The sequence below is a fragment of the Buteo buteo genome, chromosome 3 (assembly GCF_964188355.1).
Source record: "Buteo buteo chromosome 3, bButBut1.hap1.1, whole genome shotgun sequence".
Taxonomy (NCBI): Eukaryota; Metazoa; Chordata; class Aves; order Accipitriformes; family Accipitridae; genus Buteo; species Buteo buteo.
The window spans coordinates 396,051-414,447 of NC_134173.1; the positions used below are offsets into that span (position 1 = coordinate 396,051).

At 38.4% G+C, this 18,397-nt stretch overlaps 1 long non-coding RNA gene across 1 annotated transcript; it reads left to right on the plus strand.

Moving 5' to 3' along the window:
- The first annotated feature begins 15,703 nt into the window (after positions 1–15,703).
- Positions 15,704–16,702, plus strand: LOC142029412 (uncharacterized). Its single transcript, XR_012649909.1, has 4 exons — positions 15,704–15,736; positions 15,993–16,061; positions 16,163–16,336; positions 16,599–16,702. It is a non-coding gene; the product is annotated as an uncharacterized LOC142029412 (long non-coding RNA).
- Positions 16,703–18,397: the final 1,695 nt, after the last annotated feature.

Below are 18,397 nucleotides of genomic sequence, written 5' to 3' on the forward strand. Positions count from 1 at the left end.
ATCTGTGAAAGAATTCACATTATTTCAACAGCATCAGGAATTATCTTCTATAAAGCTTGACTGTCAAGATCATGTATCATCACAAAGTAAATCAGAGCACGTTATCTCCTGTTTTGAGAGATAATTGCTGAGGAAAAGTGTGATTTCTTTCCTTATGTTATTTTGCTGGTTTTGGTCATACAGCAGTTACAGTTACAGATCATAACTTTATACCCTGCATGTGTTAGGAGGAAAACAGTTACAAAGTGTATCCACTTGGTATATTTCTATAGCCAAAATATTTTATATGGGGCATGCTGCTGGTGTCGCAAGCCCCAAAATCAGCACAGATGGGCCGAGATGGCTAAACAAATCCTTTAATGTACTCTTTCTGTGGATGGGGTTATTTCTTGAACTGGCATCTGTGCATGGGATTCAGACTGGAAAAGAGACGTTCCCTTCCCTGTTCTGCCGGGCTGTCTGGGGTTGGGACTTCGGTCACAGTGTACAGGAGTAAGGATAAGCCTGTGAGGAAAGGTGACCTGTGTCTTACTCTTTCTAAGGGGCAAGAAGGAAGCACATCCAAGCTATCCATGTCAGGTTATATCAGGTATCTAACTCTGGTGTAATTAATTACCTATACAGTAAATGGAGAGATGAGGTGTCTCAGAGATTATTTGGAGCCATGAGTTAGGTGGCTACATGCAGGTGGTATATACCCTGCTCAGAGACCTGTTCTGGGTTGTGGGGCCTCCTGGGGTTGCTCCAAAAGCAATGCAAATTTTGGTTGCTACCAGCCAAGTGCCTCAATGGTGCAATACTTGATTTTTTTTCTGCTGAGCAATCAGTTTTATTCCACAAAGCAACTGAAGCACATCCAGCCAAAACAATTTCCCATTAAGTAAAAAATGTGTAACAAACAATTTAAAAGAATTAGTTCACTGCAGGTTTGTTTTTAGACCTCCTGCACTTCTATTCCAAGGTCTTTTCCTGTTAATTTAACTAATTTGCCATTTAGGAGAGAGGAAGGAGAGGGTGATTCTTGAAGCATCAACTTTTCTAAAAAGTTATGTCTGCAATTGATTTTTTGCTCCCTAAACCAAAAAATTGATGCCATCTTGGGATAATAAAAAGCTGTTTCCAGAAATATATTCTAGAAATTATTTTTCTTCTGTTACAGATGGAACAGAGCAAATTACAACCCATAGTGGATCTAGATGCTGGTGTATATTTAAGAACTGGCAGGATTAGATCTTTTACCCTGCTTGATCATCCCACACACTCATTCCCTTGCTCCCCCTTAGGCTATATTCCCAGGTCTTGAGTTTCCTTCCCCACAGAGGTCACTCCGTGAAGGTCGGGCAGAAAGTTGTGCCAGTTGATGCTGTGCTGCTGCTCACAGTCATCAGTCCTGGGTGTTAGTGGCCAAGGTCCCTGGGTACTCATTGGCATTCATTTCCACGCAACAGCCTGACTTGCAGGATCTTCCTCCTCTTCTGGGGTCTTTCCTGCAGGCAGGGTCTACAACTGCATCCTTCCAAGACTACTTCCTCTTTTTGAGAACCCTTCTTTTTCACACCTGCTCTTCTTTCCAGAGCCCAAGCCCCTGGTTTCCCAATCTAAATAGTCCCTGTGCAGAAGCACAATATGTGATCAGCCTTCTGATTGGCGAATCTTGTCAACTGGCAGACTGGGGTCATGCTACTTCTGTTTCATCCAGGTGCTATGAATGTTTGCAATCAACCCATACTGGCAGCAGCTAGCAAGCAGCAAACTTCAAAAGTTCAGTCTCAGGCATTCACCCACATCCATGCAATAATCTGTTACTTGTCAGCATTACCAACTTAAATTTTTTTTCACCTTAAACCATCTCCTAACAACAGTGATCCTAAAATGCTATTGGTTTATGCTGCCATTTCAGTTTGGGGCCTACTTCCTTGTGAAGGCCGAGGTCAACCATAGATGCTTATTAATGATAAACTGAGAAGTCAAAGGGATTGAGTAAGAAATTCCATTCCGATGTGCTCTTTTCCTCCCTCCTTTGCTACTTTAAGGTAAGAGTCAGTCATGCTGATCTGTGTGTGTCTTCCTTTAACTGCACCTGATAAAGAATAATCCAGTTAAAACTTATATCATTGTATTCTTTGAATATTTTATGGATTACTCCAAAGCAAGTGGTATGAATACTGGAATTTATCAGACTATGTGTGAAAACAGAAGTTCATTTAATGACAAGAACTTTCAGTCTGCTGCAAATAGTGTTTCATCACAATGAAGCAAATGTTTTCATTTTAGAAGCAGTTCACGTAGCTCTGAAAGGAGATTTATATACTTATTAGTTATTAATATAGTAAAATTATTAATATTGTAAATATAGAATACTGTATTTAATAATATGGCTGCTGATATTTATGCTGATCAATAGCTTTCTTCCTGTCTTTATCAAAAAGATATCAAAGTAAGTTAGTTATTTGCTAAATCTAACACTAATGCCAAATGAGAGGAAAATATGATTGGAGAAATAGAATATTGTACTGCAGCAAATAGCAACAGAGAGCTAATGAGATAAAGCGGAGCTGAAACTACAGAGAGGATGAAAAGTTGTCAGCAGAAATAAAAATTAAGTAACATGGGAATTAAACTATGTCTTCACTCTTGTGTATCTTTAATTTTTGTGACAATTCATCACATTTTATTCATCTTTATAAAAAGTATACTGTGAATATATTAGCCATTGCTAATCTTTTTTTTTTAAAGCCAGTCCTACGGCTTGCATGAGGAGTGTGCAAAGTACACCCCATGGATCAAGAGCCTTAGGAGCTTTGGTAAAAGCAGACGTAGTTGTTGGATACTGTAAAAGGTGTGTTGCAAGACAGATAAGAGAAGATATTTGTTGCACTCCTGCATACACACCAAAGTCAAGTGTGGGCACTTTGCAAAATTGCAAATGAGAAGTAAGGGAAAGGAGGGGAGGTGGGTGTCTCCAGAGTTAGAGGTCAGCTAAACAGCTGATTTCAGGACTTCTATAGACAATGTGGTTACTTAAATTGTGTCAAACCATGGATTTCAGGGATCTAAGTACTTTTTTTTTTTTTGAAGATCCCATTCTTTTATTTGTTGCATAATAATAAGATTTGAGGACAATGATTTGTTTGAATATTTTAAACTTCCATAGGTTCCAAGAATACAGATTACAAGCAGAGGCTCTTACTTAACTTTCGAAGTTAGCCAATGAGATCAATTCCCTGATGAATGAGTCCCTGAAATAGGAATCAAAATACATGAGAATTGCTGAGTTATAGTTTCTGAGTCATAGCATGTATAAACCATAAAGCTGACAGACCTATATTATGACAGCAGTTATAAAAACAATAGATTCAAAAGTCTCTATAGTCTATTTCAGTTGGAGGATCTTAAAGAGCCTTGAATATGTAATCTCAAAAAACAAAACAAAACCCAAAACAAAAAACCAAACTCCAAAATAATTTTGGATACTTTGTGTTACATCTCTACATTGAAAATAGTGAAGACATTTTTTTTAAGGAGAATTTGAAATTTGGTGGTAAAACCAGTAAGAATAAAATAAAAATGGCCTTTTCCTGGACAGACCAATTTTTGTTGGTTTTGTTACAAAACTTTATTTTTTGTGGTACACTTTGCTTTTTGCTGATATCCTCCCTCCCTTTCTAGATTATAATAATAATTATTAAAATGATAGTCCTTAATTGTTTAAATCTTTAAAATCTACTGATTTTTTTAATAGCACGTTGATAAATGAATTATTAAAGTGTATTAATTAAGAATGATATGCAGGAAGCTAAAATCTAAACCTTGTAGGAATCTAAAGTGAGATCACCATCGACCTTTGGCTTCTATAGAAGTAAGTCAGCTCCTGAGATGGACATTTGCTGAATCTAAATGGTCAAGTTTTGTGCAGTGAGCTTATAGTGTTATACCTGAACTATCCATTTAGACTCCTAGAGAGCCATTTTCCTGCCCTTTCAGTAAGGAGTACAGCAACTTCAACATCACTCAAGTATAACAGTAATATGGAAGAATGTGCAGAGTAGGGTTGGGTATGTACCTGGGGTATGGAATAGTATTTTTCACAGTGGCAGCAGTAAAGCCAAGTTATTCCCATGGGAGATCTGATTCTTTTGATCTAAACATTACTTGGTATGCAGAGAATAATGGATAATGTATAAAAATGTAAAAGTATCATTAACTTCATAAAAGAGTAGCAGCAGCAACCAAGTTAGAAGGTAGGCCTAGTCTTAATATAAACTAGCGAACTTTATCTCGATTAATGGTTGAGCAAAACAGTTGTAAACTTTCTCCTTATAGTTTCTGGCTGCAGTGAATGTATATTGCTATGCTGGAAACTGAAAAGCAAGTTTTGTTACCACATGAAAAAATTCATTGGGGATGAATATAGAAAAATTACCAGTGGGAGAAAGCTTATATATAATATATGTAAATGTTGAAAACTCCAGACTTCAGTGAATGTAGTTGAAATGTTTTGTAGGGAGATAAACGAGAATATTTTTAACTGGCAGTGGTGATGCATAGTCCTCCTGGCTAACCCTAGCTTCAGAGCAGAGTCCCTGAATTTGAGCAGTGGAAGCATGAAGCATGGTCTAATTATAATCATGTACCTATGAACTTTGGGGTTTTTAGCTGCTAGAGGAAGGACATTTATTTTCAAGTTAGGCACGGGTACTTACCAAATCCCTTAATAAAAATATGAGGCTGATATTGCTAAAGAGAAGAGGTTGCTCAGGTGATCCTGGTGGTTTACAGTAGTGACATAAGAGTCTCTCTTCTCAACTACCAGTAACAAGAGATTTTCTGCTCTCTGTTATAAATTAAGTGCATACTTTCATGCATTCAGTAAAGTACTTTGATTCTGTCTATTGCATATGGATTGCTCTGCTTCTGCTGATCTGAGATTTCAAGGCACAGGAATGATAACAAACTTGGTATAAATCTGAGTGATATCTTGAAAAGTTGTTAGGATCAATAAGTTTTTCTTTTAGTTAATATTTGTGTTGTATCCATCCAGTCAAACTTACATAGGTTCTAACAGTTTTGATCTGCTCCTTGTGACTAACAAATTCCTCTCCTTGCAGAAAGAGGGTCATCCTCACTTTTGCTAAGTTAAATTGCCAAAAGAGAGCATGAACTGAATGTGATACTGTACTGTCTGAAATGCCACTGATAAGTTTGTGAAAGTCCCATAGCACTATTTAAAAATCTTGGGTTTGAATGGAAAATGCAAAAGGTCTGGTAATTTTGGGGGGAATGTAGGGTTTTGGGATTCCTATTAATCTAGCTATGTGTAAAGTCTTTGGTTTAAGATACTGGTGTAAGAAAAACTAGGTCATAATTATTTAACTATAGTTGCCATGAAGCATATGCTCCTAAAATAAGAGAAAATATTTTTTTGTTCCCTATACATATATATTAAATACATATATGTAAATATATATATATATATAAAATTGAAATAAATGTATTCTTTATTGGTTCTGAATAGGGATAAAACTCCACGTTCATTCACTTACTGGTCTTTCTGCTGAGATTTTTCAATGTGGGGTGCTGTGGTTTATGTGGACAGCTGTCTAGTAGGAAGGGATTGTCATGTTTAACTAAATTAAATCTACTTACTGACAGATGGCAACAAATTTTGGTCACAGTCAGCAGTACCTGAATTATTTAAAGGTAGGAAGCTCTATGTTGCACTATTTTTCTCTTTAGCATAATTTTGCTGCTGCCTGTAGCCATCTTTATTGGCAACGAACAGAAGAAAACATGGGATTAGAGAAGAGGTAAAACTGCATACTCTGGAAGCATTATTTGATGAAACATAGCAAAATAATATTAAGTGCTATCAGTGCTTCAGGGAGTAGAGTAAGTGCTCCTGACTGAACACATAAAATATTACCACAGATAATCAATAAGGGCTTTCCTATATAAGGAAAATAGCCAAATGCAAACAAGGTCTAGGGAGATTTATTTGTTTATATTAGCTGGAATAGATTTTGAGAAGATGTTTTTAGAAGTATAAACTTACCAACTAGTTAGGGCGCCATCATTACTTTCTTAATTTTCTTGCAAGAAGGCAGCTGACAAACATGAGACCTCTGTCATTTAGGTGAAGGTCTCCTGGTTTCTATATTTTTGGAGAAAAAGCAATGAAATGTTTTTCAAGGAAGCGGCTCTTTGTAAGTGGGGGACTCTAAAGGTCACTCCACATCAGGAGCAGAGTGTAGCAGACCTGGCCTGTAATAACAGGGAAATGCCTCCCATAAAGACAAAATGTGCTTTCACCATTTATCAACAATAACTGTCAGAAGTCCCTCGCTTCTCCATGAAAAAAACCATTACAAAGGAGGAGGTGATAAGTTCACCTCTCTTGACCACAGCTGAGAAACCAATGCCAGTGGCAAGATCTAGGACGCTGTGCTTCAGTCCCTGTGTCCAAAGTTATATGAGGGCAAAGAACCCAAGGAAATAAATGGAAAATGCAGACATTTCTTTTTCTTTTCCATTTTTTTTAGGAACACTTTTGTTCTTTCAGTTTATGAATGAGAACAGCATGTATGTATTTTGGGGGAAAAATGGCACCTTTGGCAGTTTTCTCAAATGAGGTTTAGTCCTTGCCTTTATCTCCAGTTCTGTTAACTGTTAGAAGCAGTGTTGTACAAAAGATGAAACTGTGAGTTGTCCAGCAATTATTTCTGTTACTGTGCTGATGAGTAGGGACAAGACTAGTAGACAAGGTTTGAGAAGACTGGAAGAGTAGGTGTACATTCTCCCATTGTTGTCCCACCTTGCCTGCACAGTAGCATAAATAACTGTAGTGATATTTAAGAAGTATTCAAGTAGTAATTCATAAAGAAATGGGATAAATCTTTGTAATTTATTATATGAAGTAAAATAAAATTTCCACTGCTCAGAGATGTTTTTTAAGAAGCCATACTTTTTTAGTCTACCTAATAATTTGTTTTAACTTTACTGTTAATTTTCAACAAAATATTTTATTTTTTAACCTACGACAACACTACTATGACCTATGCTCATCACAATTGTGAGACCACAGCTTATGCAAATCCAAATTCAGTATCAACACACAGGTCTATTTTATTCATAGATGCAAATTTCAACCCCAACGGAATCAAAGTACATTTAATTCACAATGGATAAAGCTGATTTCACAAAATAGGATACTTCGTCAAACAGTTCATATCCATTTACTGTTTATCATATGGGATTTCAAACACTGAATCCTGGAATATATTTCTTTTTGTCATTTTACGTGTCTTCTTGATCACTTGTTCTTTCTAGTCCCTTTCGTTTAGAACTACTAACACTCTGGTGGTCTGTGTTGTTTCACTCTGAAGCACTTCAGAGCTATGGGCTGATCTTTCAGGGTGTTACAACTATCAGGGTTTGGTGCAGGCAGGTGCAGAGTGCAGACAGATTTGAGGTGGGGAAATAGCATCATAAAGTGATACATGCACTGCACAGTAATGAAGACTGTGAATTTGTTAATCAAGAAGATGAACAAATCATCCCAAGCTTCCACGATCTTTGATGCTTACTGAAAGGGTGCCCCACAGACAGGTTGTGCTGCTGTTACGGGGTTTTTGCATTTGGAGAGGACTGACCCTTCTGTGATATTGGGCCATACCCAGTGTTCACACGCCAGTGTTGCCCCCCCCCCCCCCCCCCCCCCCATTTTTTCTGTTCAGACTCGGTGTGGAAGTACAAGTATATTCAATATTAACTTACAATTACAAAGTTTTAAAACAGGAAGAGCTTGATATTCAGACAGAAATCTAATATCTTCTCCACTATTTTAAGCACAGTGCAAACTATGAAAGGTACAAAAAACTGTTCTATAATCAAAACAATGACAATTTTTTTTTTTCATGCTGTAAATTGCTTCAGCTGTGAGTTTTATCCAAGCATGGTTCAAAGGGAAATGGACTTTGGCAACAGGCAGATGTTGTTTTCCTTTCAAACTTAAGCTAACAATGCAATCAAATATGAATGGTATCAAATTATCTTTGGCACATTGTATACATCCCAATACAAATTCTTTGGATACAGAAAGAGAAGTGTTTTCATCTGATCAGATATCCACATTTTTCTACAAGTAACGAAAAGAATCTGCTATTACTTAGAGCTAGCCATCAGACAAGGTTCAGTCAGCACCTTCTGAACTGTCAGCAGCCTTAGTCAAAGAAGAATGCTGATTTACATGTATACCTGTGTGTATGTGCACATCCTGAGAAGATGTGATGTGTGGCTGTGCCAAAGCTATTTACTCACAATTTTTTTAAGCAAAGTAATGAATTATTTAAATTTTTTTCCTTCTGCTTTTGGAGAAATAAGGCTGTATAAATCCCTCAGTGTATTCAGCTGAGATATAATCCAATAGTTCTGATGGAATTTAATTATAACAACATCCTAATTGAAGGTAAATTAAACAAGACTATGACGAAGTGCTGTCACACTAAATGAAAATTTAAATGACACCAGTAACAGACAGCTGTGTCCTAGAATTATGGCTTAAAGAGAGTGACATTTTGGCTTCAGGTTAATCAATGAATGCTTTACAAATATTTTGAAGCCTTCCTTGATCTATTTTAGGCTAAATTAAATCTAAACTTCGGACAGCCACTGAGCAGGAGAGCAAAGTGAGCTCACTTTGGAGAGGACAAAACTTTGTTTGGGAGATGTGATGCCCTCACAGCTTGGGGTTTCCTCTGGTCCCTCCACCAATACAGAGGTGCACTTGGCTGGTATCTAATCAATCACTCTCCTACTGTGTTTTTGAAGTATCAAAGGAGACCTTTTTTTGACAGGAAGAGCATAGATTTAACAGACCAGTGAACTTACTGTGATTTCTCCTAGGCCTTATTTTTGCCACCGTGTTTACCAGGGAGTGTGCTGCTATACTTTCCCGAGGGAGCACAGACGTTGTCCCAGCTGGCGGAGGGAACGGCTGTACCAGCAGCCAGCCGCCCACGTGCTATGTGATTGCCCCACAGAGATTGTGTGAATGGAAGGAGGAACTCAGCACCTGCATGGGAATTTTTGCCTCCCTCCCTCTGCCTTGGCTCAAAACACAACTAAAATTACATCATTTTATCACCGTAGACATATCTATCACAATTTTATCTTGTAACAGTTATAACTCCCAGCTCCCCATAAATCCCTTTGCTTCCTGACATGCAGCCTATGCTATCCCCCATGCTGACCCAGAAAGAGCTCAGGCAGTTTTACTGACTCATGCTCTCCTCATGATCACAAACCTGACTATTTTTTCACCACGCCCACTCCAAAACAAAAACCCTGATAAGAATTTGTTCCAGTCTAACTCACCAGTCATGTCAATCCCCTACCTCCTTCCTGCTTTCTCAGACATCTAGAAAACAAGCCTCTGCAAAAAACCAAGCCTTTCATCAATAGAGCTTGTCAGCTGTGGGCTCTGTGACTGTGTTTTCCTGCTCTTTAGCAGCAGATCTTAATATCTCTAAGAAAATGACTGCACAACCAACAGCCTGTACTTTTCATCCATAAATGCACAGCTGGCATCCTTATGGGATTTTCTATTATGCATATTCAGCCTAGCATTTTCAAATCTTCAGATGGTCTGCATTATTTCTTCTTATGGGGAAAAAAATATTGTAGAAGCAGAGGGCTGTTCTCTTAATCCTCTGGATTTAGCTGAGGTTAGCTTTGGGATTTGAACGGAAAGGCTTTTCATGGGATCCCCAAAAGGCAGCATATTCAGCAGAGCATCTAGTCAGCTCACTTGATGAATAGATATTTAGTGTGAGACAGCATAAAAGCCTAAGGCTCAGGATTTATCTTTGAATATTGCCCCTATGAAGACTCATATAGGAAAGTAATGTTCCTACCATGGCCCTGAACGCTCTCCTGAAGGCAGGTGTCTATTTCCTTTTTTTTAGTGGCTTGATTTGGCCACTGGAGTAGGAAGGTTATCTCCATTTCTGTAGGTATGCTGTAGTCTACAAGTTGCAGCACTGAATCGGGAAACAGTAAAGGATGATTCATTCTGCTTCCTCTGCAAGAAGACATTATGAACAAATATGGTCATGAGGTAACCTGCAGAAACTCTATGTTTTAGGAGGAGGATTTCTCTGTCTCAGCTATGTGCTCTGTTGCATTGTCTTCCTGGTTCAGAGTTTTCAGTTCTTTGTTATATCTTGGAAGAGTACTGTTGGCTAGAAAATTCCACAGAATTGATTGTAACCTTTAATTGGATTATTATTATTGGGCTGAAGGAGATGCCATTTATCTCTTTGCAGATAGAGAAAAGAGCTGAGACTGGTTTCTCTAGGAAGACTGAAACCAGTCTCCATTTTCCTTAATAAGTACTCTAAGGAGAGGGGGGAAAACTCCTACTCCAGTATTTTTAAAATAAAGTGGAGGCTGCCATTGCACTTTGGAGGAATTTTGATTTTGCTGGTGCTCATGTGTTTATAGATTATGGAATGAACTATGCAGGGAACAGAGGCAGACAGTCATACAGTTTCTTGATCCTGATTGGAATTTCCTGATTGGAAATCACCGGTGAGTGCTCTTGATGATATCCCATTTTATTATTTGCTCATCATCCAATTTTGACACTCGAGCCAGTAAAATGTTAAACTCATCTATCATAGTGTTTATGATAGTATTAAATGTTAAGGGTAGTTAAAACACTGGGGCTAAATTATGTATATATGTTTTGTTAATTCTTTTTTCTTTTTTTGTAATTCCTGGGATCACAAAATCAACCATTTACACCCAGTTACAGAGCGAGTGATAATGATGCCGAAGTTTGCTTAGTTGTTAACAACCCCCTGGTTAGAGTGAATGGAAGGTCAGGAGACTGATTCAGCAAATACATTGTTTCCTGGAAATTGCAACGTTTGGTGACCAGTAATTCAACAAATGGAGGATTACTATCCGTAGGGCTCATATGTAGTTAAACAGGGTTTTAGTGAGATATTTGCATAGCTAAGACAATTTTGTCCAAGAGTGTGCAGGCACTTTATAAATGTGCATTTCTAAGCGCTCAGTCCTGTGATTTCTCAGGACCCTTGCAGGAAGCTGAGAAGATAACATCATTACTAGCAGTTACCAAAGCATAAGCTTAGTAGATACCTTTTAGTTATTTGCAAAATAGATACATCTCTTTTTAAGTAACCAGGTGTTTTCAGTTCTCCATTAACACGTGCTTAATAAAAGCAGATTGCCAACAGCATACTGATGGGTGTCTTAAAACTGTTTTCTTAGTATGAGTTAGACTTTTCACCAATCTACATTATGAGATGATATTTGCACATGATATGTGTGCTAAATGGTAACAAGCGCATAATACAGCCTGTGCTCTATGTTGCTTAAAGGCCTTGTTCATTAGTTAACAATTCCATTTAATTTTGAGCATTTTGGACAGTCTGAGGGAAAAGCGACTCTGTAACCTTGTTGAGGAATAGATTTCCCAAAGTTAAGGGACTGACTGTTTTTGCAACTCTCAGCTCCAGGAAACTTGACTGAAGTTTTTTTCCTGTGATGTGTTGGGTTTTTTTTTTCCCAGCTAAAGCAACATATTCAGCCCAGTTCTTTATACGTGCTTCCTGTTTTGCCTGTCTGTCTTCTGGGAGAGTAATGAAGCATCCATCAGCTAGGAGGTAGTGTCTGCAAGGAATTGCAAGGGAAGGAATAGGCAGATGAAGTGCTTGACAGCAGAGTGAGAAAAAAGCTGGAAAGTTCAAACATGGAAGCACTGATAGCATGAGGGGGCAGTTTGTTTTCAAAGTGGAGGGATAGCTTATCCATATTCTTAGTTTGCTGTTATATCTATTTTATCTGGAACGTGGATGAATTTTAATAAGAGATGAGAAAGCAAGCAGAACAAGAGATAAACATACATCTCCTCAGTGCTGTGAGGTTTATCCCAGCTGACAGAAGTCATCTCCCTAATTACAGAGACAATTGCTAGATGGAAAACTACTTCAACTGAACAACTATTTTGTATGGTAACGGTGACAGTCCCTGTCCTATTAGAAGCCCTTTCAGTCTACTCCCTTATAGCATTCTGTCTCTACATTATTGACATTTAATCACTTTGAATAAGAGAGTGTAATACTGATAATTTAACAAAGTGAGTTGTAAAAGCTTATCCAGGCATATAACAAATTCTGAGACATTGCAGGACTAACTCTACATTTTTTTCCTCCAGAGCAAATTCCCAATGAAGTCAGGGTGACGACTTTGCTTTTGGATGAGTGTTCAGTTACTTCATGAAAATTTATAGGGGAGGTAATCATCATAAAGAAGTCTTTTTCATTATCATATACCACCTTAGCCCATTCTTTTTTTTTAAGTAAACAGTAATCCCAGAGATTCTAGACGCTGGTATTTCCAAAAAGGGTATGTGATCGTCTGCCCTGAGGTGGTACAAAGTACTGAGATATGCAACTGCATGAAGCCTATGGAGAACTATTTGATAAAATAACAGGTTTTGGCCATAAGTGGGTGATGTTTTCTTAACCAGTTAGAGGATAACACAGCTTTACCAATCAGGATTCACACTGTGATGAAACAATCAATACATATCTGATTATAGTAGCCTAAATTAAACCTTTCCTGAAAGTGCCAGGATGCCACTGGCCATTAAACTGCCATTTTTTTGTTGTTTAATAGATGGGAACATACCTTTGGACAGACCCAGCCTTAGTAAATTGGGCCTATGTCCAAAAGAAGAGAACAGATTGCTGTCATAGATTAGAAAGTTGTCTCTCTGTGGCAATGCACAGACCACAGTGGAGGGTTACTTGCATGCTGACAAGAGTGTTCCCTGACATGGGCCAAATCCCATCTAGCTCTCTAACCAGTCTGCCATTCTTCATATGCAAAATACATAATGGACACACACCAACACCCTCTAAAATCCTGCTGCTGCCTTCACAGTTTATGAAATAGTAGTGTCTGACTGGGATAAAAGTGCCAAGTGTTAGGTACATATCTTGACAATAAAATATTTAAAGAAAGTTTTCCTGAGCTTTTACCTGCAGATATGGATATTACTAAGGGGCACAAAGGCAGCTATAGCCCACTTCCCCCTTTTTGCTTTCTTCCCACTAGCAGCACCCATTTAAGTATATTTGCCTCCTGCCCTTTTAAATAGTGGTTGCACAACCTCTCTACCATGTGCTGGTTGCAAAGCAGTGTCTGCATAACCTCCTTTCTTAAGGAGGTTATCGCTTAGTAAGCAGGTAGGGGAACTTTATAGCACACCAGTGGTTCTACTTTTCAAAGCACACTGGTGCTATTTAGCACAGAAGATCTGTAGTTTGCATATCCGGTGTGCAGGCTTGTCTTGCAGACAGTAGAGAGCAACCAGTATGTTTTATGTTTGTGCTCTTGTTTAGTGGGCCATGGCTCCCTTGTATAGGAGGCATAAACAAGAGTCATTATGACTCTGCACTCATGAGGCTAGAAATAGGCAATTTATAACAACATCCTGGAATGGGATTGCAGCTGCCATTTCTGTAGATAACCATACTAGGCATCTGTGTTTCACCTGGTTTTTAGATCGTGACTTCTAGAAAAATGTACCTGCCATCTGGACAAAGGATTGTTTGTACTTTTTTTTTTAGAGGAGGGGAACTTTTCTGTTCATTTATTTTTTTACAAACTGCCTTGAAACTTCATTTTCAGCATATTTGTTGCCTATATATTTAGCTTTTTTTCCTCCATCATGAACAAAATATTATTTAATCTCTGAAGGAAAATATTGAACTTGACAGTTGTGGAAAATAATAATCTTTGAAATTGTTTGTGGTAATGATGTCGTCTTGAAATCTGGAACATTAGCCCATATGCCCCTAGCTGCAGCAACATTTGAACAATTAACAGATGGGGACAGTATCAGGGCAAATTATGTCTGTCTGCTTCTGATGATGTTTGTACAGCTTAGGATAGAACCACAGGCCTCTCTTAACTGTTAGAGAAATCATCTGGTGCTGCAGATACACAGACATTTAGAACACCACTTAGATTTATTAACACAGGAACGTGAACTTTCCGCTAACATGAGAACTGATCTCTCAAATACTTCCCTTTCACTCTCCTCTTAGTTTAGTTAAGGGGCTATCACTATTAATAGGATGAACAATTTTATCTTATGCCATTACTGTTTATAAACAGATGTGGGGTTTTTGCATGTGCATGACAAAGCTTTTCTGCCCCTCAACCTGTCCCTGAAAGAGCATGTGCATAGTCCCATTAATAATCATAGAACAGGACAAATGGGACAGTTAGAACATTGAAAGGAATGTCAAGGAGTTTATCATCAGGAAGCTAGAAACAGAGGGTTAAGTATGCAAATGATTCTGTGTATGGCATGAGCCTTATATAAAATGTTGAAAACAGGTACAACAATATTCTGCAGTTGCCCTTGTTTTCTTCCAGTTGATTGCTGTTTTCCTGTTGTGCACTTACTGTTAGATGTGATATAGATGTTGGCCCAAGCTGTAACTGAAGTGAAACTCTCAGCTTTTCTTTGGATCTGTACAAAATGTTAACCCATGGAGAGTGGGTTGTGAGAGCTAAACAGTGAAACAGCAAAGCAGGAAAAAAATAACAGGTTTGGGGTTTTTTTAATAATTCAAGATTTCAGGAGAGCTTTTCAACTGTTAAAAATTTTCATCCCTTTTTCTGACTCCAAAAGGTATTTCCTGCTCTTCGGTCATCTAAAATGTGAGGCAGATGATGTTAGCAATAACACTATGGAAGTCTTTCTCTCACTTTTAACACTGCTGTAATGAGGATGATAGAATGAGGTAGAACTTACAAAGAAAGAAAGAAGTTAAGAGATTCCTTGCTTGCTTTATTTAAGTCTTGAGTTTCTTCTAAAACTGATATATGAAACAAGTGGGAAGTGCATGATTTCCTGCAAACTCTACGTCTTGACATTGTGAAGAGTTTCACCATGTGTAGAAATTCACCTTGTGCATCTGTTCCTCTTTTATCCTAAAAAATCTTGGTACCCATTTCATTTGATCAGAGCAGTAAGCTTGGATTCGATGGCTATTCTATGAAGTTCTTGCTTCTATTCCACAAACTGAATAAACAAAACAGTGCTTCCAGTGACCCTTTCCAGAGTAAGTGTTTAGTGTTTGTTTAATATTTATGTGATGCTCAAACAGTGAAAAAGGCTGGAATTGCACAGTGCACCAAACACACAAACTGTATGAGAAAAACAAAAAAGTAGTCTGGTTTGTCTGTGGGCAGTGTATTGATGCTGACAGTACACTTTAGTATTGCCTATCATGGGAGAAGTTGGTGGAATTTTTCCTCCTTCTTTCTCATCTTTCCCGTCTCTGAACACTAGAACACACATGTATATGCCCTATCGTTATTTGAACATAGTGCTAAGAAAATACGTGTTAAAGACTCTTTTCTGTTATGTGTCTGAGTGTGACTATAGCAATGTTTTGCGACAATTTAAAAATTTCACGTCTTTCAGTTTTAATTGCCATCAGTAGGTCTAAAATATATGGGGATAAGATAATGCTGAATAACCTGAGGTTCTCTTAAGTATAGAAGAGTACTGTGTGCATGAAGTATTGGTACTAGGCCGTGGGCTTGGGAGGAAGAAACTGGCAGATGGGTCAGAGGAGAAATAACAAACATGCGCTTCAATCAAGACAGAGCGTTGCATGCTGCTGAGGTGAGGTCTGTTTCTTAGAGTTCTGTGTCTACATACTTCGTTTCTAATCATCTGTACCAATTTAACCTCTGTCAGGACCCATATAGCTGCTCTATTTTCTCCATATAAAGTGGTGACTACACCTTTCATGGTGACAGGTGTTTAAAAAAAGGAAGACATTTTCCCCCCTGGATCTTCCAACCTGTTACTGCTGTCCTTTGCTTTTTTTGTGTTTATATACAGTCCTACCATGCACCCTAAATTTTTTTCTGTTTAGTCAGCAGTACAAGAAGCTATATTCAGCCTCTTAAGAACAGATTTTGTTTGCAAGATTAACATTGAAGAGGTGGGTTTGGAATATTTTTTGGCCTGCTTTTCTAAGGAGATGTGGCATATGGAATTGCACTGTCCATCTGCCAGGTTTTGAGTCTTCCACTTCTCTTGCAGGGACATTTATGACTGCTGGCCAAGTTCAAACAGGATCGAAGACACTGAATTCCTTAAGAACACTGAAGGTGGTAGATCAAGGAGAGAGACTAGCATCGCTGCAACCCCCTGACGTAGTGGCAACATGGTGAAGCCAACAGTTATCTGATCTGCTTGGCCTGGTGACTAGCACGGGTATAGTAGCTGTTGAATTAGTACACAGATCTGCAAGCCGATTGCAACACATGCCACCTCTTCCCCAGCTGGTTACTACGTGATTCAGATACATGCCACCTCAGGGAGGTGCTAATACTACAGAGGGGCTTAGAAGGTTTTCAGACAGCTGGAATTGTCACAGTGATGCACACAGAAGAAGCAAAAAACTTAAAATCAGTAGGAAACCAAACGTCAATTGTTTGCTGCTCAGTGTTTTCTGTTGGTTTAATATGCTTTTCAGAACTTCTTGGGAGGATGTGTGCTACAAATGTCCTTACTGTATCTGAGTAAGAAGGAAGAATATCTCTGCCCATCTTCCAGAAGATAGGAATCACAGCAGTTAACTGAGAGTATGTATGTCTCATCCATTTTATTTTTTGTCCTTTCCTGTCTCTTGTTGACGGTTTGTGAAAGTTGGAGCTCTCTTAAGTCCCATGAAAAATAACAGATCATTTTTATTGTAGGGGAATGCCTGTGCATGGAAGAATGTTTAGCTGTGTTAATAATTGGCAGTAATTAGAAGAGTATTTGCTCACCGAGTGGCAAGGAACATCTGCATCCCTTTACAAGAAGTGGAGCAGCAAATTATAATTTCCAAATAAAACAGAATGGCTGCTCCCTGTTTTTTTGAAAGTAAAGATTTTAGAGCCATGATTGTCAGCCCCTGTCAGGCCCACCTTGACAATGATCTGCTCGTCTATTTCCACAGTAATTTTTAATACAGAGATTGCTCTCTTCCCTTCTTAGCTAGGACTTCAAGCATTCTACTAAGTTCATGATGTAGTTCAAATGCTGTGGTTTTGTCAGATTCCTATTCCTTGTGGTTTCTCTGCTCTGGTCTTAGCTTGGCTGCCAGCTCTGACCTTATTACAGTTCCTTGTACCTGTCCAAGGGCCCTGCACTGGCTCTTGCCTTTGGCCTTACTTTTCAACTGAAAATATGCCCTACTGCTTAGCTCCTCTGGCTCTCCAGCCTTTAGCCTGACACAACATTTGCCTTCAGCTAATCCCTTCAGTAGTTCATGTAGACTCTCTCAGTTTCCCGGGAGTCGAGGTCTGATCACATCCCTAACAAACGACTTAGGCTGGAATACTCAGTACTCTGGTTATGGGTCCTGTCCTGTCCTCATTTCATGTATCTGGCCTAAGTCTGAGCTCGGTTGGTCATCACTACTGAGAAGACACAGAAATCTCATTTCCTGATCAGGGCCACAGACTTCATGTGAAAGATTCAGGTGGTGCTACAGCTGAACAGACAGGCTGTAATAATGACAATCACACAGAATTAAAAGAAGTAGATAGAAAAGAATCAGGTATTAGGACATGGGAATCCCACAATATTTGCATTGTTCCCTTTATAAATGGAAGAAGGGAGGAAGAGAGCTGGTTTTCATACCCGATCCATATTTTTACATTAAACTGGCAGCTGCTCTTATGTGGTGTGTTTAAATTTTCTCTTTGGAGCTTTCTTGGCAATTTGATTTATTTATGAGATTACAGCAATGTTCTTGAATCCAATGGATTGTCAAGAACAGTGTTATTCTTGGTGGCAACAGTGGTTTTGATTCTGATAATTTAGAAATTAAACATGCAAATAGTAATTGTGGAAGGACCTATTGCTATATTGGATACATGTCTTTGCAACAAGGAACCTAGTTTTCCTTTTTTAGAATTAATAAGTCGGCATGGGGAAAAAACCCACTTCTTTCCTGTAAATACAAACAAGAGGAAAAATCAATTCTTTCTGCTGATTTTCAAATTGCTGCAGATATGTACAAAAAGCATGCCTTCAATATCAAACAAATGCAATTAAAAAGACTCTAAAAATAAGTTACTACTCTTAAAAGTCATGGTGACATCCCAAACAGTTAGACAAACAAACAATTGAACCTGGCTCTGATTTAATAATTTTCCAAGATTCTTTTTTTTTCTTTTTATTCCCCCCAGCAGATGCTGCATTTCCCGAAAAGTTTTTGTCTGGTTTTAGTTCAGTCAGCCAACTGTTTCATTCCGATGTGTAAACAAAATAACTGCGAGAGAG